We start from the raw sequence: 25,197 nt of genomic DNA on the forward strand, positions 1-25,197 counted from the left end.
GAGATTAAATGCTGGGTACAATGTTCCTATGGACTCCCTTCACTGAGTCACAACCAGACTTCTCGAACATGAAAAGAAAATAGAGAACATGACATTGTGATGGGGTTTCTTTCCTTTATGATAATATTTTTAATTCGTGCAAATTAGTGAAGAAAAAAATATGATCCCAATTCACAAAATAATCTGTAATGATGACTTTGTTGTAATGAACTTGCATCTCAAATTTTCCTTAGAAACTCAGAATAATATCCTTGGTCTGTTTCAGAGAGGTACTTTCATTTGGATTGTGATATAAGCGGAATTCTTGAGGTATTCTGAGGTATTGTGTAGGTGTGTAATAGGCTATACCATCTGGGTTTGTGTAAGTACATTCTATGATGTTTGCACAATGACGAAATCACCTAGTGATGCATTTCTCAGAATGTATCCCCATCGTTAAGCAACACATGACTGTATAATGACATAATGTGTGACTACATTTGGTGATAATGCTGTTGTAGACATTTTTCTGATAGTACTTTTTGTATATTTAGATCAACTCCAAAATACACACTGCAAATTACTGTATACATAACCATTTCAGAGTGGATTTGCAAGTAAAATTTGAGAATTTAAAATTGTCTCACAGTGGAAGCCTGTAGCCTATGCAGTTTCATGATTTGTGCCCCTGATATTGGCAGCCAAGGGATGTGTTGTGTGTGTGTGTGTGTTTACGTTGAAATATTTTTTATCTAAAGCAGAATGAAAGAGGCTGATGAGCAAGGGTATAGGAACTTGACAGACTATATCTAAATCCTGGTCTCATTGTTACTCGCTCTGTGAATCTGGACAAGTTTGTTTATCTCTTTGATTCCACATCTGTAATGGTGTTAGTCATTGGTTATTTCAGTGAATAAATGATAGATGCATGACAGAACTTCGTTTATCCTCTCTTCAATGATTTAAAGATCAAAGGAGAAGGCAATTCTCCAAAATGTATTAGTTTTATAGTAGTCCATTATGAATTTAACACTCATTAATTTATCTATTTTTCACCAAGTCATTGGATGAACTACCCTGGGACTAGTGAGTTGCACAAAATCTTATTACCAAGTGTGGCTTGCTTCTGCTAGGCAAGACTTTAAGAATAAAGTTCTGTGAAAAGATGGACATGAAGACAGTTGGGGAAGGCTGGTTGAGGAAGACATGTGGCCCCTCATCAAGGTCTTCGCTACACCCTCAAAAGTCCTCAGGATATAAGAAAGCAGTTGTTATTTATCTGATCCTTTGCCTCTCTACCTGAGAAAGAACAGAGGTCTATAGAAAGAAGATTAGAGACTTGGAAGGGTATTCTTATGAAGGGCTGAGTCATAAGGGTCATACTTGATTTCATGCTATTTTCTCCCACTGGATCTCCTTTTCACCTGAAGTGAGCCCTATCTCCATTATTAGAGCTGTCTCATTTTGTCTAAGTTGACTAACTGTATCTTTCACTGAAACTAAAGTCACACGTCCATCAACCTTTCCTGTCCAAGGAACTGGATCCTGAGGCCATCCTCATGCTGAATTTTAATCTATTAGAATTCTAATGTCCCCTGATTTTCCTCTACTCTTGATGCTTAGCATGTTGGCCTTTTTAGTCACAGAGTTGAAACGGTATAATGGAAGGGGCATTGGATGACAGCCAGAAGACAATTTTACCAAAATTTCACTATGGGAAAATTATTTTACCTCTCTGAGTCTTGTTTTGTTTGTCTTCAGTTCTAACATGGAGAAAATATTATGTACCTCCTAAGATTATCTTGAGGATTAAATGAGGCAGAGTTTGCGCATGTGTTGGAGCATGATAGATACCCATGAGCATTTAACTGAATCCCGATCTTAAGTGACCTCCTAGGACACAGTCAGACTTTCCCAGGCTGACTACTCTGTGTACTATCATCTTATGAAATTTTGTGTTATTTCCCCTTAAAATCATCATCTTAAAATAACCCTCATTAAATAACATTTTTAAATAACATAAGTAAAAATATTTTAAAAGTCAACTCAGAGGTGGTTTTGCTGCAATTCTTCATCTCCTAAATAACTCTAATTGTTCTTTTTCCCAATCAAATGTCTTTTTTTTAAAGTAGCAAATTTCCAAGGCCATAAATGTTCCATGAACTATCCAATTAATTTTTACCATAACATTTCATGATAAATAAGGAGTTGGTAGAACTTCCCTTAGGTTGTAATCAGAAACACTGAGCTGTCCAGATTTGTAGTGTTAGATTGTTCCTATAGGAAAAATGCTTACTTAAAAACAAGACTATTAAGTAAGAATTTATAATTCACACAAAAGTTGTCATCTTCAAAATAGTTGCTTTATAAAATTTTATCCTTATTTCAAACTATATTGATTTTAGATCTCTTTTGGATTTTTTTTCTTAAAAAAGAAGTTTTTAACCTGCACAAAAAAATCTTAATGCTTTATGGCCACATGCCAGGTTTATTAAAACAAATGTGTAGGTAAATAAACAGTGTTACTCTGGCAAACCTCTTACTGCCATTGACAATCCTTGTTATGAATGATTTTGATTATTCCAAAAGATCAAATTCAATTTCAAAAGACAAAAGTTTGCCAGTATTGACAGAGTCCAGAAGAACGTGTAAGAGACAACACTAAAACAGACATTCTAAAACTATTTTGAGCAATGCCATCATTGGTGGAGTAAGTGCCTAGTTTCCAGATTGGACTACCCTGAAGTGGACAGCACTCATAGGATTGTGTGAATCATGGTATTCTTGTGGCTTTAAAAAAATTAACCCCTCTAACATTACAGCTCATGTAATAGTTGATTTCCAATTTCAAGAAAAACTTCAATCAATCATGTAATTGATCATATTAGAGAACCGAGCTCCATGGAGTCTTGAAGAATGCATCAAGCCTTATACTTGGGAGTGGTCTGAGGTAGGGGTGGGGGACTGGTATTGGAGAGGGCCTCCCAATCAGATTCCACCAAAGCAATTCCTCTTTTGTCTGTTTTACTAATTGGGTTTCAGTAAGAAAATTTAATTATAATATAGAGTTTCATGCTTAAAAAGTTTGAAAATAACTGAATTTTGTCATTACCCCCTTTAAAGAGTTCCAAACATCATTGAATGTCTGAATGAGAATCTTTACAGAGATCACCTTAAATAGGCCATTTGTCCTTCACATGGAAGACAAATGAGAATCATTTCATATTCCAAAATAAACACAATGTAATAACAACAGATAAATCTCTCTACTTATTTATTAGCATCTCAATGAGTTGGGATAGGGTAGTCAGTCCTACCTCACTTTCAGTTTGACTACTAAGCATTGTTGATAGACTGGTAATCAAGTGACGAATGACCACTGACTAAATACAAATAGTAATAATGGCTTTGTATTGGGCTCATAATACGAGATCTTTTAGATAATCTTCACTCCTCATTGCAGATATGATATTGGTGTAGTAGCTTTTCATATTTTGTTTTGGTGTTTTGGCTTTTAGTCATCTTTGTCAGAAAATGGAGAAACTTTATCTTACAGCAATTGTTTGTCAACAGTAAAAGCCGCAGTTTCTAGGGCTACCATGTGTGAAATGCTGACTCCATCTGATCCTGGTCTTTGCTCAATCCACTTATAGGAAAATCCAACATAATGCGCATAATGGCTGCAGTGTATTTGGTGTCTGCAGCAAAGAGAAAGTCAGGGTTTATTTGTTCAGTGTTGGCTTTATTGCCTCAGAAATGGAAAGCTACTTGGTTATCATCAGAATCCATCTTACACAAGTAGCCCCAGTTCAGTCTCCTCCCTCTTGTCCCCCTCATACTCCTTTCTGAGTGAGTGTGTCTTTTTAACACTAAAATGAAAGGCATGGGGGCAATAAGGCATATGTATTCTCATCCAGTTGGCAGTGCCTTAGACATTATTGTAGCTTAGTGGAAAGGATGAAGGATTTGGAGGGAGAAAGATCTGGGTTCAAATCTTAACCATCTATCTTGTAGAGTTAGCGTGAAGAATAAATACCGTAAAGTCCAGACAAAAGTTAATGACTGCTGGTATTATTATTTTGTTACAATAAATATCCTATAAATCACTCAGGGGCATGGCACAGTATATATGAAATACCTAAGTACACCTGCCAGTATTTGTATGTATCTGCTTTTACATAGGCTATTTTAACGTCACACTGACAAAACCTAAGATCCCCAGTAGTTATTCTAGTGAGCAGAAAAGTTTAGTTTTTCTTCTTTTTAGTACTATTTTTTCTTTCTTCTTTTTAAGTGTCTATTTTTCTACTTCTGACTTGTACAGAAAGTGCTTTTAGAGAAAGGAGGAGGGTAGAATGGTGATTATGAAGCGCCAATGCCAGAATAATTTCTGTCTCACAGCATTTTTAGTCCTGTTTTTGCCTGAACCAACAGATTACTTAACAAAGTTTTTCATGAAATCTCAATTGATAGCCACCATTTCCCTAATTTGACAGTTTCAAAAGTTTTCTTGTTCTAACGTTCCCAACAACTCTGCGTTCATCAATAAATGCAAACAGACCTGAACGCACAATGTCATCTTATTGGGTTTATTTAATGCAAATATAAATCCATTTGTAAATAAATTATGTCTAAATCTAGACCCCATATCAGTCTGGTCTTATAAAGATTAACAATGTGAGATGTATTTCTAACATTTTGTGTTTATCTGACATTCTGAAGATACAACCCAGAGCTGAAACAGAAAAACATTTCATCACCTTAGCTGGGTGGTTTCTTTTCCCTACCCTGTGATGCTCAATTTTAAGGCTCGTTTTATAAGTTCTATTTGGACACTATGTTAACCCTCAGGCCACAGAGTATTGGCAAACAGTTGATTTCGTTTTTCCCATTGGCATAGCTGTCGTTCAGAGCAGCATGCCCTCCCTTTCTTTTGTTTAAATTGGCTGCAGTGTTTCTTGCTTAAGGGATTTACCAGAATGTGGCCATACCTGGGACGGAGCGAAAATCAGGACGAAGAACTGGGAATGGGAAGCCTACAAACTGACCACTGGCTGGGTAACATCATTCCTTCAAGTATTCAGAAAAACACATGCACACCACGGGCCCTGACTTTCAGAGGTGGAGAATGAACTGAACATATGGTAAAGCTAAAAATTAATATTAATAAATGGAAAAGCTATTTCCCCAACAGACATTTCATTTTAAGATTGTCCTCTACTGGAATGATTTATTTGACTCTCTAATCTACTTGAAATGGGCAACAGGCTGAAAATGGTAAAGAACACTCAAAGCAGAAGCAAGAAAGCAATGACTATTGTATCTAAGAAGTATATAGAGCCAAATTCTTTTTCCAAGGATATTTACACAGTTTGCTAAAGAAACTTTATTTCCTTCTATTCTAAGCCTCAAATTAAATAACATATAAGAAAAATGCTTAGTAATATGAGGCATCATTATCAGTTATTTATGCCTTTATTTGCACAATTATTAAGCTGAAATGAACTTGAGATGAAAAGGGAAATGGACCTGAACCATGGCAATTCTGTGTGTCTCTAAAGGGGTTTTATAAGAGGCTGTATCAAATGCAAGACTTGTAAATTTAACAATAAGTGCTATAAGTAGACCAATTTAGACTCTTTTCTGTATCTAGATGACATCTTATAATGGTACGAATCTTAAAGAAGCGATGGAACCATTGATGTAGTGATTGTTAAGATATGTAATTTCAGCCTTTACTGAATCCGTCGAACATTTCTCTCCCTCCTTAACTTTCCACTTGTCTCCCTCATATCGTTATAAACAAAGATTTCAAACAGGGTAAACAATTGTCCTTTCATAACTTTTTTCTTGTTGTCCTAGGGTTTTTTACTTGATAGTCTATTGGCTAGTAGCTGAAACTGATTAACTGATATGGCAATAAAAGTGTAGATGCAAGCGGGCTCTGATCGTTACTCATTGAAGATAATTGTGTAACTGTAACACTGGTGGTAAATATCGGCCATAAACTTAAGCTACTACTAATTAATTTATTCAAAAAACGTTTATTTGCACCTAATGAGCTAGGCCAGCATTACTCAGAGTGTGATCCAGCAGCCCTCAGGATTCACTGAAATCCTTTTAGGGGATCTGTGAGGTCAAAATTACCAGCATAATAAAACTAAGAACAATGTTCATTTTTTATTCTCATTCTCCCACAACTGTATAGTGGATTTTTCCAGAGGCTATGTAAGATTTAATGGCATCGTCTTTCTGATGCCTAATGCTATGTGTGCTTGTGGATTCTTACGTCTAAAATTTTCTGTTTTAAAGTTGAGTACAGTGCAGTAAATAATTATCAATAAATATAACCAACATAAACAGAATCTCTTTGGGGATCCATTTAAAACATGTAAAAGGGTTCTGAAATCAAGTACTTTGAAAACTTTTGTGCTAGGCAACATACTAGTAAAAAAAAAAATAGTACAAAATGGGTAAGATGTAGATGATACCTGCGTTTCTTCTTAGTGTTTTTCTTTTTTTTTTTTTTTTGAGGAAGATGAGCCCTGAGCTAACTACTGCCAATCCTCCTCTGTTTGCTGAGGAAGACAGGCCCTGAGCTAACATCCATGCCCATCGTCCTCTATTTTATATGTGGGACGCCTACCACAGCATGGCCTTTTTGCCAAGCGGAGCCATGTCCGCCCCCAGGATCCGAACTGGCGAAACCTGGGCCACAGAGAAGCGGAACGTGCAAACTTAACCACTGCGCCACCAGGCCAGCCCCCTCTTAGTGTTTTTCAAAGCGGTAGCTGAGACAGGAAAAATTCTTCCTGAATCTGTCATTTCCAGTCACCCATTCAGTCCATTGCTCATCATTTGCATTTGACTGCTGGGTTTTTAGAGCTAAATTCTGTCTGTACTGAGTGCTTTAGAATAAGTAGTTCTGTATAAACCCAAGTGCTGGCCTCATGAAGGATTCTGCCAAATTTGTACCTTTCAAGATCTACATGTGAAGACGAAGTGTCCACGTTTGTGTTTATCAGAATACACTACCTAGTAGTGGTAACAGTTGACCAGTTGGAGATTGCGAGATAAATATTTTTATTCTTTTAGCATGTACTCTGTTAGAAAACCAGCAGAGGAATCAAGACAATATACAAATTACCATTTAGAAGCATGTATTTATGTAACATGGTTACGGAATTCAAAACTGGGTATTTCGGAAGAAAGCGGATAAAAATAAAGTCCCTGCAGTGGGGTTATGTTTTTTATTGATAAGCATTGGAAGTTTTTTATAGATTTTATAAATGGAACTTAAATCTTTTATTTAAGGGCTCAGTTACGTCTTGCTTTTAACAAGCATTTCTCAGAGGTCTAGTGTATATGTTGGGCATTTGAATACACAGATAAATATGTTCCTCAGGGAGCTCACAATTTACAACCCCAAATGCAGAGTGTTGGAGAAGCAGAGATGAGAGAACCTAACTCTGCCCAGCATCACTAAAGAAAGCTTCACAGAGAATGTGTAGTAGGTGTGGAAGATGAGAACAGTATTCCAGATTATAGGGAATATCGTGCATGAAGTCATAGATGTGTTAAAATTCTTGGTATGTACAGGGACCAGCAAGAACCTTTGTGATTATGGAAGTTATGGAGGTAGCGGAAAGAAACAGTTTACAAATTTAGATTGGGATCAGATTGTGAAGAGATTTGTAAGCCATTTTAAATAGCTTGAATTCTATTTAATCATTCACAAGAATTGCAGACCTAAGAATCTACATGGGCCAGGCAAATAAAGTGATAGTAGGGTAGGATGTCAGCTCCTCCTGTTTTGTCTTCTAATTTTGAAACACGTAGCTTTCTTTGTCTTTATTACAATGATGTGCTGGAGCCAGTATGAGAGAGAATTGTTAGCATCTCTTCTCAACTTTGAATTCAGTGATTTCATATTGACAGCTTCAAATCTGGCACGCTGGAAGTATTTACACCATGGAAATTGGCAGATGTGACAGATCAGAGTATTTTCTTTTCCCGTTTTTTGTTGTTTTATACTGGTTACCAGTACACCACTGTTTTCCCACTTGATGAATGTACAGGGGGATACTTCTCTACCTTCCTAAAATTGAATAAACAGCCTAATAAGTGGCAACTGACAATCACAAACTTGGGAGGACCACATGGACTGTGGTGAACAGCAGTGTGAATGCCCTACCTTAAAAGAGGACAGCGGTGTCTCAGCTCTAGTCTAGGTAGGGAAAAGGGCCCAGTAGCTCCAGGCATCTCTATTTAACAGGAGAAGGCAAAAATCCGTATATAATTGAGGTAAAATCTCCTGGATTTTCAATATTAGAGACTAATTCAGTAACAATAATAATAATTACCCATAAGCTAAATTATACTCTGCCTTTGCTGGAGGTCATGAGAAACCATTGAAGGTTTTTAAATAGAGTGACAACTTGATGGGTTTTCATTTCAGATAAGCAAGTCTGGAGGAAGTGTGGAGGACAGATTGAAAAGAACAGAGGCTAGCAGCAGGAACTTCAGTTACGGGGATGGTGAAGACTGATTCTATGGCATTGATGAGAATCATCTTGAGGGCAAAGTCAAGGATTTCATTTCTACATAAACCAGTTACACTGTCATTTTCCAGCAATGGCCTGTGCATTGTATCTTGGCAAGCTTTTCCCACGGGTACACTGGGATTTAGTCGACAGAGTGAGTGAGGACCAGTGTTCTCATCTGCAGAGACAACGCTCACAACAGTCACTCAAATGTGGCGGGTCAGTAGATATATCTTTATAAAGGGCAGCATTAATATTGATTCCATTGCTCGGGTACCTTTGGAAACAGCAAAGCAGATGCTAGCATGAGAGATGTTACCTCGATCAAGTTCATTGACTTATTTGTTTTTCAGATTTAAACCCGGATATTGGCAGATGAGTTTATCTGTGTTGCATACCTGATGGCTGTATTCCAACAGAATGAAAAATATAAAACAAAACAACAGTGCTTTTGAGTACTGTGCAAAGTCAATGCAAATGGGGCCTTGGCAAGGATTTCCTCAGAAAGCTGCCCAAATTCCCCTTCATTTCTTCCTTCCTTACTGGTATGGGTAAATAAAATAGTTATGATTTGGTAATAAAATCTCCCAAATACTAAGCCCTTTCATATGCCCACAAGGTGTGGGAATCTTCAGAAGGACTGAAAATACCAGAAGTTAGCCAAGGCCTTTAAATGGGATTGTGCCACTCATGAGTTCTCTCTTGATCTTGTTCTCAGTCTCCAAGAAGCCTAGATCATTATTTGATTGGAACAGCACAGTCAAGGACATACACAGTCTTGTGTTGAATTTTCCCTTTGGGAAAGTATCCAGACTGTGTCCTAGCAAAGAAAATCTTTGTATTGAAAATCATTTGATGTTGTGTTTTTGAATTCATAATAACCGGATTCTGTTGACTATGTAGTCAATTTTATTAGCCATATTGGTTTTTGTAATTATAAATATATATATATATATATATATAGCACCTGCATTTACCACTGGTAATCTTCTTTGCCATTACTGTTAATCCCTGACCTGGTCCTAACTCTTCCTCAGCTGAACACAGTAGCCTAATACCAACTGTAGGACACCTCACAGGTCTCTAGACCCAGTCTCTACCTGCCTTTCAGGCTCTCAGGCACTTATTTTCATACCTTAGTTTTCTGCTATGTAAAACGGGATAATAGAGTAGCTACCTGTATACCTATATGCTGCTGTTGTGAGAATTAACTAAGAAAATGCATGTAAAATGCTTGACAGAGTATCTGGTACATAGAAAATATTCTACAAATGTTTACTATTTCAGGATTCAGTGAAAGCACCATACTTATGATTGCCATTTTGGTATAAAGCATATATATAGGATAAGATCTGGAAGGATCCTAGATGCAGAGCTTCCATGCCCTCTCCCTGTGAAGTCAGGATGTGTCACCCTCCCAGCACATCAGTGTGATCACCAGCCAGGAAGTTCTTCCAAGTCCTCAGTGTCCAGCGTTTTCATTGGACTTTTATTACATAGGCAAGACTGATTAAATCATTAGCCATGGGATTGAAATCAATCTCTAGCCCCTCTTACCTCCTTGGAGATCAGAGATCAGTGGGGCCCAAAGTCCCAACCCTCTAATCACATGGTTAGTCTTTCTGGTAACTAGCCCCCATCCTGAAGCTATTTAGGGACCACCAAGAGTCACCTCATTAGTATAACAAAGGCACTTCTATCACTTAGGAAATTCCAAGAGTTTCTGAAGCTCGGTGCCAGGAACCAGGGACAAAGACCAGATATACTCTTTATCATACCAGAGAGAATATTTAAATTTTACTATTCATTGTGTCTTCAGGCTAAATAAAAACACCAGTCACCCACTATGGAGGGCAAGCAATACCTTGATTCTCTTGTAGCTTTAGGCGAGTTCCCAGTCTCCAAATGTTTATCTTTATCTGCCTCAAGAGTATTAAACTCAGGGGCCAGCCCCACGACTAAGTGGTTAAGTTCGCGCTCTCTGCTTCAGCAGCGCAGGGTTTCGCCAGTTCAGATCCTGGGCGCAGACCTAGCACAGCTCGTCAAGCCATGCTGCGGCAACATCCCACATAGTACAATGGGAAGGACCTACAAGTAGAATATACAACTATGTAGTGGGGGGCTTTGGGGAGAAGAAGAAGGAAATAAAAAGATTAGCAAAATGTATCAAAAGCAGTCCTAAGAGGGAAATTCATTGCAATACAGGCTCACCTCACTAAACAAGAAAAAGCTCACATAAGCAACCTCAAACAACACCTAACAGAACTAGAAAAAGAAGAACAAACAAAGCCCAGAGTCAGCAGAAGGAGGGAAATAATCAAAATAAGAGCAGAAATAAATGATATTGAAACAAAAAAGACAGTAGAAAGGATCAATGAAACAAAGAGTTGGTTCTTTGAAAAAATTAACAAAATCGACAAACCTTTAGCCAGACTCACCAAGAAAAGAAGAGAGAAATCTCAAATAAATAAAATTAGGAATGAGAGAGGAGAAATCACAACAGACACCAATGAAATACAAGGGATCATAAGAGAATACTATGAAAAACTATATGCCAACAAATTGAACAACCTAGAAGAAATGGACAACTTCCTAGACTCCTACAACCTCCCCAAACTGAATCAGGAAGAAATGGAGAATCTGAATAGGCCAATCACAAGTAAGGAAATAGAAACGGTAATCAAAAACCTCCCCAAAAATAAGAGTCCAGGACCAGACGGCTTCTCTGGAGAATTCTACCAAACATTCAAAGAAGACTTAATACCTATTCTTCTCAAACTATTCCAGAAAATTGAGGAAGATGGAGTACTCCCTAACACATTCTATGAAGCCAACATCACTCTGATCCCCAAACCTGACACGGACAACACAAAGAAGGAGAACTACAGGCAGATATCACTGATGAACATAGATGCAAAAATCCTCAACAAAATTCTGGCAAACTGAATACAGCAATACATCAAAAAGATTACACACCATGATCAAGTGGGATTTATACCAGGGACACAGGGATGGTTCAACATCCGCAAGTCAATCAACGTGATACACTACATCAACAAAATGAAAAACAAAAACCACATGATCATCTCAATAGATGCAGAGAAAGCATTCGACAAGATCCAACACCCATTTATGATAAAAACCCTCAATAAAATGGGTATAGAAGGAAAGTACCTCAACATAATAAAGGCCATATATGACAAACCCACAGCCAACATCATACTCAATGGACAAAAACTGAAAGCCATCCCTCTGAGGACAGGAACAAGACAAGGGTGCCCACTTTCACCACTCCTATTCAACATAGTACTGGAGGTGTTGGCCAGAGCAATTCGTCAGGAAAAAGAAATAAAAGGAATCCAAATAGGTAATGAAGAAGTAAAACTCTCGCTGTTTGCAGACGACATGATCTTATATATAGAAAACCCCAAAGAATCCATAGAAAAACTATTAGAAATAATCAACAACTACATCAAAGTAGCAGGGTATAAAATCAACATACATAAATCGGTAGCATTTCTACACACTAACAATGAACTAACAGAAAAAGAACTCAAGAACTCAATCCCATTCACAATCACAGCGAAAAGAATAAAATACCTTGGGATAAACTTAATCAAGGAAGTGAAGGATCTATACAATGAAAACTACAAGACTTTCTTGAAAGAAATTGACGATGACATAAAGAGATGGAAAGACATTCCATGCACATTGATTGGAAGAATAAACATAGTTAAAATGTCCATACTACCTAAAGCAATCTACAGATTCAATGCTATCCCAATCAGAATCCCAAGAACATTCTTTACAGAAATTGAACAAAGAATCCTAAAATTCATATGGGGCAACAAAAGACTGCGAATTGCTAAAGCAATCCTGAGCAAGAAAAACAAAGCCGGCGGAATCACAATCCCCGATTTCAAAACATACTACAAAGCTACAGTGATCAAAACAGCATGGTACTGGTACAAAAACAGGTCCACAGATCAATGGAACAGAATTGAAAGCCCAGAGATAAAACCACACATCTATGGACAGCTAATCTTCGACAAAGGAGCAGAGGGCCTACAATGGAGAAAAGAAAGTCTCTTCAACAAATGGTGCTGGGAAAACTGGACAGCCACATGCAAAAGATTGAAAATTGACCATTCTTTTTCACCACACACCAAAATAAACTCAAAATGGATCAAAGACCTAAAGATTAGGCCTGAAACAATAAGTCTTCTAGAAGAGAATATAGGCAGTACACTCTTTGACATCAGTTTCAAAAGAATCTTTTCGGACACTATAACTCCTCAGATGAGGGAAACAATAGAAAGAATAAACAAATGGGACTTCATCAGACTAAAGAGCTTCTTCAAGGCAAGGGAAAACAGGATTGAAACAAAAAAAGAGCTCACTAATTGGGAAAAAATATTAACAAGCCACTTATCCGACAATGGGTTAATCTCCATAATATACAAAGAACTCACACGGCTTAACAACAAAAAAACAAACAACCCAATCAAAAAATGGGCAGAGGACATGAACAGACATTTCTCAAAAGAAGATATAAATATGGCCAATAGACACATGAAAAGATGTTCATCATCACTAATCATCAGGGAAATGCAAATCAAAACTACACTAAGATATCACCTTACACCCGTTAGATTGGCAAAAACATCCAAAACCAAGAGCAACAAATGTTGGAGAGGTTGTGGAGAAAAAGGAACCCTCATACACTGTTGGTGGGAATGCAAACTGGTACAGCCACTATGGAAAACAGTATGGAGATTTCTCGAAAAGTTAAAAATAGAAATACCCTATGACCCAGCCATCCCATTACTGGGTATCTATCCTAAGAACCTGAAATCAGAAATCCCAAGAGTCCCTTGCACCCCTATGTTCATTGCAGCATTATTCACAATAGCCAAGACATGGAACCAACCTACATGCCCAGAAACTGATGATTAGATAAAGAAGATATGGTATATATACACAATGGAATACTACTCAGCCATAAAAAAAGACAAAATTGGCCCATTTGCAGCAAAGTGGATGGACCTCAAGGGTATTATGTTAAGCGAAATAAGCCAGTCAGAGAAAGACGAACTCTATATGACTCCACTCATAGGTGGAAGTTAACATATTGACAAGGAGATCTGATCGGTGGTTACCAGGGAAAAGGGGGGGTGGGGGGAGGGCACAAAGGGGGAAGTGGTGTACCCACAACATGACTAATAAAAATGTACAACTGAAATCTCACAAGGTTGTAATCTATCACAACACTAATAAAAATTAAAACTAGGAAAAAAAAAAAGATTAGCAAAAGACGTTACCTCAGGGCCAATCTTAAAAAAAAAAAGAAAAAAGATCATTAAATTCAGTTTTCCAGGAGCCTGACCATCAGTCCCCAAATTCTTGTTCACTGGTTCTTCTATGCGGTCTATTACATTCTCTTGAGGGAAACATGGTGGACTGTTTCGATAGCTCATGGCTCTCCAGACACATGCAGGTTAAGATCCTTTTCGGGAAGTTTGCTACATGGGCAGGACTTCTATTTAAAGCAGGTCACCTCAATTCCCCTTATGCCAAGCCCTCAGGCAGAACTTCTAGATAGGACGCTGTTGTTTAGAGGTATAAGCGGGCCACTAGACACATGTCAAGATGCCTGCCAGGGAAACCTGACTCAAATCTCAGGGCTTAGGTGGAATGCTACATACCAATAAGTTTGTCCACTTACATTGTTACAGGATTCACAGACCGCCCTTGATCACCCTTCAAAATGTATGTTGTCATTTCTCCCACAGAAGTAGAAAAAATAAATCCATTTGCAATTTCGAATATCATGTGCTTATTTCACTGATCCATGAAAAACTGGTCACACTTTTAGAAAATCAGCATCCCCCCCAAATTTTTATTTCTTTGGAATTTGGGATCCAGTCACAGGTTCTTCTTATTCATTTGTACCAATTCATATCTAGTGACAGGTCTGAATTTCCCAAGGACATCAGATGACATTTGCTAAATAAACAATATTCTCTAACTCCAGAAGAATCGTAGCCTCACTTGTTTGATCACTTAACTTGGGAAACACTTTGCTTACTCTGCCCTTCCATAAGATCAGGTTGACATATGGATGCTTAATCAAGTATTTAAAGCAAGCATAAATAACAGACATTACATGTGTAATACCCATAAACTTTCAGCCTTGTTTTTCAAGTTTCTTAAACCAGAATATCTAATAAAGGTCATTTAGGACGTATGTTAAATTTTAACACTTTAGCCTTAGTTCTTGATATGGTTTTGGGAAATTGTACAAAAGGCGTTATGTAACTCCGTGGAGTTGTAAGCAGATGTCTTATGTATTTACATAGTTCTATTGTATATTCATGTAACTCTAGCATTAAATGCAATTTCCCTGCAAAATTTCACAAACATTTGTGCAATTCTTTTCTTTCTGTTTTTTCTTCATGATTCTTAAAAGGCGAGAAATTTCACTGGCTAAAGAAAACCTGGATTTTCAGCACTGAGGTTATAGTCGTGTAGCACCAAACAAAAATGCAGATATAAAAAAATATTAGGAAGGAACACTTAAAAATTCCTAAAGTGGCTAAATCATAGAACTAGAAAATCCTAGAGTTGGAAAATACAGGAATTTCCTCTATAACAAGATCAAACCAATCTCAAGCTTTTAATTGCCTCTGACAAGAAGGATGCCAACTGAATAAATTGGAATATATTTTGTATCTCTTTTAAGGTAGAACTTGATTATTAATTTTACTTTTGCCCAGTTGATGAGGCTCTTGTTCCTAGACTATAATATTTTCATTGAAGCATTTTTAAAAATAACTATTGCTGGTTAGAAAAACGGTCTTGTTCTATCTGTTTTCTTGCATTTAAGGTGGCTGCCTTTATCAAATATGGCTGTGGTGAGTTTTGAAACTAAAATTTTAAAGAAAAATGATACTTATAAATCACTCACTATTTATTGCTATGTGGAAGGAATGAAATGTGCAAAAAATTTTAAAATCTGATATGTTTAGGACATAGCATGAATTCAAAATAAAGGCAATAGATGAATCCAATGTTAAGAATAAAGTAGTACTTTTATCAATATTGTTACTTATATATACATTTTAAGAAACACTAGCAAAAAATGTTGCATATATAGGACAGACATATCTAATATTAAAACACGAACGCAGAGATTTGGAAAGCTCTGCACGCTGATTTGCATTTGTGTAGCTTAAAACTATAGAGAAAGAAAAGTGCTCCCTTTAAGCACCTCAGTTTAATTTCACTCCATTTCATTTCATACATAATTATTTTATTTTATTATGTGCTTAGCATGTTGTTAGTTGCTGTGGAAATTAAAATGAAACTCCAAGGCTAGACATTAGCAATTATTGACTATATACTACAAACCATGCTCTGCTAGGTGCATCGCATAAATGTCTTATTATTCCCACGTTAGGCAATTGAGAACCAGGGAGATTAAGGCATATGATTGGGGCACATAGTTGTAAGAAACTCAAGTCTGTTTCGAACTCAAGTCTGTCGTATTTCAAAGTCCTCTTTGCACATTGTTGTGTAAGACACTGTCCCTGTTCAAAAGAGGCTCCAAGTCCTGTTGGTGACATCGCAGTCACACATGAAGCCATTAGAGTTGCATTCAGATCAGGTGCCAATTTGAATGGTATTGATGAGCATGCTAGTTCGTCGAAGAGAGGATTCTTCAATGAAGAATTTTCATATTTAACTTCCACTTACGTCTCAAATTCTCTTTTAAAAATCATATGCTCTTTACAGCTTATTTTTGATTAAAATTCTCAGTGTAGAATATTTGACACTGCAGAATGGCACAAACCCATTTTGTGGTTATCTTATAGTCTTCTGATTTTATTTCCATCTGAGAATGTATATGGAACACTCCGAGCATCTTATCCACCAGAAGTTTTGCGGGGAGAAAGCAGTCATAACAACAGAAGAATTGCATTTATCCAGGCAACAAGGATTCCTAGAGCTAGAGGCCCTTCTTAGGGTCACATGGAAAGCTTGGAGGATGAGAGGAAATTATGAAAGTTACTTCTGGTCAGGAGGTCAAGTGGCAAGGTTATGGTGAGGAGAAGATAGTGAACAGGGAAGGAAGATGGGACGGAGAGTTCGTGGGTGTGGAGAGAGGGAGAGCCTAGATTTAGCTCCTACCCTGACTGGGGAGCTCTGGGCAAAGGGAGAGATGTCTAAAGAGGAATGTTAGTAAACTGTGCTGTGCTGTGAGTGTGCGGCACATCTGTGTTAGTCAGTGTCCTCCAGAGAAATAGAACCATTAGGATATGTGTGTATGTGTGTATGACAGAAAGATTTCTTTTAAGGAATTGGCTAGCACAAAGTTAGGGCTGGCATCTGAAACCTGCAGAGCAGGCTGGCAGACTGGAGATTCAGGGAAGAGCTGATGATGCAGCCTTGAGCCCAATGGCAATCTGGAGGCCAAATTCCTTCTTTCTCCGAGAACCTCAGTCTTTTTCTCTTAAGGCCTTCAACACATTGGGTGAGGCTCACCCACATTATGGAGGGTAATTTGCTTTACTCAAAGTCTATTGATGTAAATGTTAATCTCTTCTTAAAATATACCTTCACAGACACATCCAGACTGGTATTTGACCAAACATCTAGGTCCCGTGACCTAGTCAAGTTGACACACAAAATTAACCATCTAACATCTTTCAGATATTCCTTGAATGAAAGTTCCTTTGCAACTTGATCCATATCAGTACTGTTCTAGGTGCTGACAATAAGGAAATGTGTAAGAGAGATGAGGCTCTGTTTTGAAGGTGCTTACATTCTCAAAAAAAAAGTTACATAAATAAGCCAGATTTCAGACTGAGAGAAGGACGATGAAGGAAATAAACAAGGCAAGGTGACAGTTTATGGCCATGCTTGTAAGGGGCTGTAACCTTAGTCACTTATTTGATTGTGACCCACAAGTCATGCATTTTATAATCCAGTCCAGTAGTACACTGATAGTTTCCTGAAGCAAAAGTGTCATTAAACTCTTTCTCTTCTGTGAGTGTGTGTGAGCACGCACGTGTATTTAACACATTCTGATTATGACACTAATTGATTTCACCCCCGCATGGGTCAGCATACTCAGTGCTTTATCTGGAGTGGTCAGAGGTCTCTAAAGAGGTGACATCTGAAGTGAGATGTAAGCCTAAGGAGGCAACCTGAGCAGGACAGCCAGGGTGGCTGGAGTTTATTGACAGGAAGAGAAGCCAGCGAGGTGAGGTTGGGGCTGGGCCGGGGCCAGATCACGAAGATTCATTTTTATTCTGAGTACAATGAGAAGCAATGATATGCTGTTGAAAGGTTTTATATAGGTAAGTGACAGCATTTAATTTGCTTTTGTAAATAACTGCTCTGGCTGCTGTGTGGAGAAGGGATCGCAGCAGGTCAAGAACAGAAGCTGAGGGTTATGGTGGAGGTGACGATGGGAAGTGAACAAATGCAAATGTCATGGTAAACGCAATGGCTCCAAATGAGAGACTTTGGGAAGAAGAAGAAAAAAAGAGATGTTCGAGATGTTGGATTCTATCTAGTCAATTCAATTATCTCATTTGTTGCAAGCGCCAGTCAACGTTAAGATATTAATGAGCTACTCTTCAAAGACTCTTCTTCTCCCCTCAAACCCCAAACCCTAATTCATAAAAGAAAAGACCTAAATACCTTTATTTTAAAATAAAGTAAACTAAGGATTTTAAGGCTAATTCAAACTAGCAGGCGAGGGGAAATATTTGGATGGGCAGATATTTCGGGACTTCTCAACTGTCAAATCAATGACGCTGCACACTCAATATATAGAATGCTGGCATTGCTGATAATGTTTCATTGAAGAAATGGGAAAAGTAACTTTACTTTCTATAAATAATTTTGACTGTTTTCTCTTTGGGAGGTCTCACTTTTCTTCTGTTCTCTTGAAAACATTACATGAGATCAGTTTCTCAATGTCAGTGGAGAGATACAATGCCCAGTGTAAGATCATTCTTGTGTTGAAATAGTTACCCAGTAAGAACCATTTCTGCTCACAAGATCATTGAGCTAGTGTTTATTAAAGATGACTGGATGTGTATGTCTGCAGGTGCATAGACATTGAATTGGGAAATGAGAGAGAAATTTGAGTTTCCCCAAATACTGTGAAATGAGCTTTTCTTTTTGTTTAAAAGGCCAAGTGTAAAATAATTTAGAAAATGTAAAATGTAAGGTTCTCTATAATTAATTCGTCTCCCCAGTCCACTGCCTCCCATCACTGAAACAGCCTCCTAGTTGGCTTCCCCATCTTAGGCGTCTCTGGATCCCTTCTTTGCACTGCTGTTAAGGTTCTCTACCAAGAAAACAAAATACCGGGTCCTTGCCTTCACCATCAATTTCAAACATCTTAGAAAAAGAAGAGAACCAATGTCTATTAAACACTGAATGTTGGACAGGCTTAGCCCTAACTGGTTTATATGCTTTATTGGCCCTTCAAAATGAACCCTGAATCCCATCTCCCAAGACTATTTTACACACTCTAACCTCCAGTCTCTAATTACAGGATATAATCACACCGCATTGACAGTTACATCTTTCCAGATCAAAAGAATTGGAGCTCTTTAAGTAAGAGGATGATGTTTTGCTTGTTTTTGTTTTCCACTGAGCTTAGCACAGTGCCTGGGAGATAGTTGGAACTCAAAAAACAATAGGAGTTTATGTTATATTTTATAGACTCCTCCTCATGTCTTAAAAATGTCCCTTCTAGAAGCTGCACAAGTATAGTTGCTAAGCCGTTGACCACTGCTTGGTGTTCTAGATGTGTGTTCTTCAGCTTACTAGCTGTGGGAATATAAACAAGTGTCCTTAAATCAAGTAACTGGCCCAAATTTTGTGCCTTAGTTTCTGCATCAGTGAAATGGGTAGCCATCATGATAAACGTTCAGAGTTCTCACAAATATTAAATGAGATAATGTATGTACAGCATCCGCGACAGTGCCCAGTCCATATCAATATGCTAAATACAGGTAGATAATATTGTGATTGCTACTTTTTAAAGAATTAATCAATATTCTAGTGGTTCATAAATTTATTGCAGGCACAAAGACATTCAAAACTTTCTTTAAAAAATATTAGAGGATAGCCACAATTAGTATCCATGAATAAATTCAAAGTCTGAAAGAAATTAGATTGGGCTTTAGAAAAATCAGGGGGTTAAAAAAGCAAATAATATTTTAACCTTAATCTGCAAACGAAGTAGAATCCAGCCATTACTGTTCATGGCCATTGCATTGGAAAAGCTGGAACAATTTTTTCTAACAGATAGATTTTTCTAAATTTATATGTAAGGTTGCCTCTGAGATCACATTATTTTAATGGTTGTCATTATTATTATCCACTTAAATACAGAGGAATTTAGTTTGAAGAGAAACTATAACCTTTCTTTATTTTAATTCACATTCTGTACAGGAAAACCATGACTCGTAGGTTCAAAGGAGAAAGCCTTTAAAAGGGCTTGTAAAAGGCCTCATAGGCTTCTTGGACATCAAATAGCTCAGCAAAACAGCATTATGATGATTTAAATGTAAATGAATTAGAAACATATGGATCACATTCCCTTGGAAATACACATGGGTTTGGAAATTAAGGGGGAACTGCCTGACAAAATGCACTGCACTTCGCTTAGCACAAAATGTTTGAATAATGGGTTGAATGTTTTGCCAAATCCTGAAGGCCACGAGTTTGTCCTATGGGTATTTTCACAAACCCTGTGGGTCTTGAGGTTCCTCGGCTTTGAGAATTGTCTTACCCGTCAAGGCCAACTCCCGCTGCCCTTGCTCCTGTCACCCTCTCCTCATCATGCACATGAATGTGAAGTTATCAAAGAGAAACCAACTTGGGGAGAATGGAAGGAATGGGGTGTGGGGAAGGCTGTTGTTGGATTTTCTCTCTTCCTCTTTTTCTTTTCTGGTTCTCTCTTTTTTTCTCTAGCGCTTTTCTTTTACTCTTTTCATCCTTCAATTCTTTCCTGTTTTGTTATCTTTTTTCCCCCGACCCCACCTTTTTGCTTACTCTCTTAAGCAGGAGAATGGATAAAAATAGGATGCTTATAAGAGAAAGCTTGTGGGAGGATGGAGGGATGAATTAGGCATTGTCTTACAATTTCTTTTCTTCAGAATTATCCACTGTAATTTCCATCAGAGAGCAGAAAAGTTTGAAAGGCTTCCTCAGTCGATCATTTAGTTTTTCCCACGGCATAGGCGGACATGTTTGGGCTTATTATGTTGTGTTTTAAGCATTTCAGAGTCTCATAAAAGTAGCGTGGCCCTGATTCAGCTTATTTAAAAAAGCAATTTATCATTATTAATACCGATTCCAGGAATAATTAATTGATTTCTTTAAAATGAGTTGACACGTGGAATACGAGAGACCTAAGGCTAATTCTTTGCTGCCCAGACTGGATGAAAGCAGGTGTCACAGTAACAGGATCCGGTTTTTGTGTGTGTGTTACAAAATATACTGCCTCTTGATAAGCAGCCTCAGAATTGATAGTTAAATCTATCCGCATGGATTTGCTTCCCATATGGAACTAATTGCCTCTGGAATAGCTAAAGCCAGAAGATCTCTATGATTTCAAAAGCTTCTCTTATCTTTCCTCTCATATGGCTGTTGACAGGAGCGAAACACATCTATCCTCATTTATTATATTGGTCTCATCAAGTGAGGACGTGTTGATGGGGGACTGTTACAGAACCAGATGGTCTCAGTTGATCCTTTATGTTTCAAGCATTTCTCCTCCTTGGTTTTAAAAGTCCAGACAAAGGCTGTCCTGCTCTTGAGCTGGTCCCCCAGAATCTCTCCCTTTAAAGGACCCAGCCCAGTCTCTTTCTGGTACTGAAGAGGCCCACCTGAGGACCCAAGCATTGAGTTGCTGTGTCTTTAACCCCGTCGCATAAGGTCTCACTCACTTTATCTCTTTTCATGCGATTGGAGGCTAACGGAGGGATAATGAGCTTTTCTGAGTGTCTGGTCCCTGATAAAAGGTCCTTTTCTCTCGCTTCTCAATTTTCCACTACAGCGCTACTTCCTCTTCTGCCCCAAAATGCACAAGTCAGAGACCTCTAAATTCTACATCTTGACAACTGTAATACTTTACTCTCTTTCTGATTGTGGTTTAGAAGGGTAGGGCTCGACCTGGGGTTTCTTCTCTGAACCACTGAGGAAAATATTGGAGAGATTGATAGGGAGCCATCATCGCCATCATTCTCATTGTCTTGATGGTTATCATCTTAGTTCATGTTTTTGGAAGATGTACCTGTGCCAGGAACAAGCACTTTAGATGTATGAATCTATTTAATCTTCTCAACCATCTTGGGAAGCAAGTACAGTTATCATCCCATACTGTAGAGAAGGAAAATGAGGCACAGGGAGATTAACTGTCCTGCAGAATCTTCAAGTCAAGAACAAGTGTACCAAATTTTGTAAAGGCCAAAGGGGTAGGAATTATACAATGTGCAGGCCCTCACCTCCACCTGCATCCTCAGCACATCCTTTTCTCCCAGTTCCCAGAAAGGGAATTTCAGTCATAGGATCCAGAAATAATGGACATGGGAAATGCTGCTTGAGGAGACAAGACTATCTCTCTGGCACTCCTCTGGCTGTGCTACATTAGAAAAGTGACTTACACTCTCTGTGCTACGGTTTCCTCATCTGTGAAATGAAGAAAATAGAATGCCTTCATTTTAGGATTGTTGTAAAGATTAATACATGATTGTTAGAAGCATCTGTCATCAAATCAACCCTATAAGGATATGCCAGCTATGATATTATTATTCTACAAGGGAACATCCCCAAATGCTAGGCAATGCATTGTCCTCACATGAGAAAGAAATAGGGTAGCGGATCACTCTTTAACTGTATATTCAGTTGCCTTTTGGATATTTCCCCCTTAATAGCCCACCACTCAATGCACCCAAACCAATTATTTTTTCCATCAAACCTACTGATTCTTCTGCTTTTCCTATCTTGGCTGGTGGCATCGGTATATTCCAGCATGGTGGTCAAAGTGAGAAATCTTAGAGTTAGCCTTTATTTCTCTCACCAGACTAGTCATGAAATCTTCTGGATTCTACCTCCAGAATAGCTTCCAAATTCACCCTCCTTCGTCAATGGCCACTAGTCTGACTGAGATCATTTCAAGAGCCATCAAGCAGTCTTTCCTGTTACCCTTCTCCCTTCCTTTCCAGTCAAAGTGTAACCAGAGCCTTTAAATATATAAATAAAACTCCAACAATGTTATACTTATCCCCATTTCCAGAGACTGAACCTAAACTCCCTTGGTATGTACAATATTTCTATTTGTCTTCTCTAAATACACCATGTATATATTTCCACGCCACTGGGCCAATAGCTGTACTTTGTCGTGTGTCTCAAAGATCTTTCTGAGAGAAGACTAAATCTGTCAAAGCTTCAGGTCCTTAATCCTCTCAACCACACCCCTCCCCCCCCACCTTAAAATAATTGTACATAGCTCAGAGCAAGAGTTGTCATGAGAATAAAGTGGGAAATGGGTCTAAAACACTCAGCACAGTGTTTCACCTTGCAGTGTGACCTTAGGCAATTTAACTTCTCTGTGCCTTATCGCCACTTTCATAAAGTAAGGACAGTACCTAAGCATAGAAATATGATGAGATTAAATAACCAGTACGTGTCAAATGCTTAGGATAGTGCTTATTATTCCTGTCTAATTTTTCTTATTATTCCTCTAAGTCAGTTAGAAAATGCCGTTGATGCTCATTTGTGTTACAGACTGAGAGGGGTTTTGGAGGGATTTATTATAGTCTATAATGCACATTTTATACATTCTGAAAATCATATTGCACTAGAATAGCATATTTTAAGGCAGGGCCCAAACGTGATCACTTCCTGAAGACGTTCCCCATGCTGCCTGTCTTTCAGCAGACCGACGATTCCTACCTCCTGCTTCCTTGCAGTTTGCCCCCATTTCTGCTATAGCACTTTGCTCTATGATACGAGAATCATCTGGGCATGTGTTGTGTCTTTCACTAGAATATGAGCCAGGAGTTTGTGCCTTGTTCACTTTTTATTTCTTTTCAAAATCCTCCCCACCACCCCCAGATGCCACCTCTGTGCCTGGCAACCAGTAGGCATTCAGGAAGCATTGACTGAATGCATTCTGAATTGGGTAATGGGCCATTGTCCCACCTTTGTAGCTGCCTTCACAAATACCTAGGGTTTAATTTGGGTCTGTGACCGTGTTGGAGGAGCTTCAGAGACCGGAGTGTTGTCACAGCAGCAGGGACTCCACGAATTTGGCTCCTAGAAGATTTTGACAAGAAAAATGTCTGCATTTCAAGATACCTGAGGGCTTATTCCTGTTTTTCTCAAACACAGTTGGGCTTTCATGTGGTCTTACACTTGCTTATTGATACCCAGTATTTTTCTTGTTGGGCCAAGTGTGGCAACACATTATTTATTTGACACTGTGGTAATCCATTCAGTTGGATGGAAAAGAACATATTAGTCAAATGAAACTGATGTCTGGTAGCCATGCACACTCACCCAAATAATCGGCCCCTGGACCCTGTTCATGGGCCGGTTCTCCAGCTGCTTGACGCCAAGCCATATTCTCGCTTGGGGATTTATTTTCCCTGGCCCTGTCGGGATACTAAAACCAACTTTCCGATTCAGCCTCAGCCTCAGCCTCCAGCCTCTGGACAATAGCGATACTGTGTGATGACTACTGAGGACAGACTAAGAGGGATGACTGTTTTAATAGCACTTTATGACTCCTCAAGCTGGACTGGAAACATCACCGCAAGGAGAAAAAGGTATTCGCCAAGGAGAGGGGATGTCTCTGTAGTCAGAATCTGAGCTGGAATCAAAACCACAGACAGAAATAGGGCTGAGGACCTACAGAGTAAATTCCAGGAACTGGGGAGGAAGCTTGAGGACATGGCCATCGGGGCTTTCAGAAATGTGCTAATTGTGCAATATTTACAACTAACAAGGGAGAATGGTAAAATAATAATAAAAATAAATGACTAAATCTGTGAGCTAATGATTTGAGGAACAGTGCTCAAAAACTATAGAAAGGAAGGAAAGAAGCATTTAGCAGTACTAGTCTCATTATTATCTTTCCATTTGTCTGTGCTCTCCCCTTCTTGGTTCTCTCCCTCTCTCCCTCCCTCCTTCTCTCTCTCCTTCCTTTTAGACTAGCAAAGCATAATAAGTCTGCAGAGTATTTATGGAACCGTGAGTGTTTTGTGACATTCTTATCTCTGACTAAAATATAAAAGATTAGCATATACACCTAGAGATTCATTGATCAAATTTAGCTTTCAAATTGGATGGTCAGAAAGGTCATCTCTGGCTTTGAGTCTTGCTTCTGAACTACAGGTAGCATCTGAAATTCGTTTCTAAAATGGCCCGTGAATGGAGCAGGATCCTGGTAAAAAAATTCTCACATCTTATGGGCCAAGAAGAAATGTCTAGTCATTAGCCAAGGGTCACCAAGTGACTTTTTCAACCTGTGTTTGGCAGGAATGTTAATATTTAGGATTTCTCGCCTAAGCAGGTCAAGTCCAAGAGGATGTCCTAACTAATAGGTGTGGGGAGCTCTGTCATGCCAGAATAGGCTGCCAAA

The sequence above is a fragment of the Equus quagga genome, chromosome 16 (assembly GCF_021613505.1).
Source record: "Equus quagga isolate Etosha38 chromosome 16, UCLA_HA_Equagga_1.0, whole genome shotgun sequence".
In the NCBI taxonomy this organism is placed as follows: domain Eukaryota; kingdom Metazoa; phylum Chordata; class Mammalia; order Perissodactyla; family Equidae; genus Equus; species Equus quagga.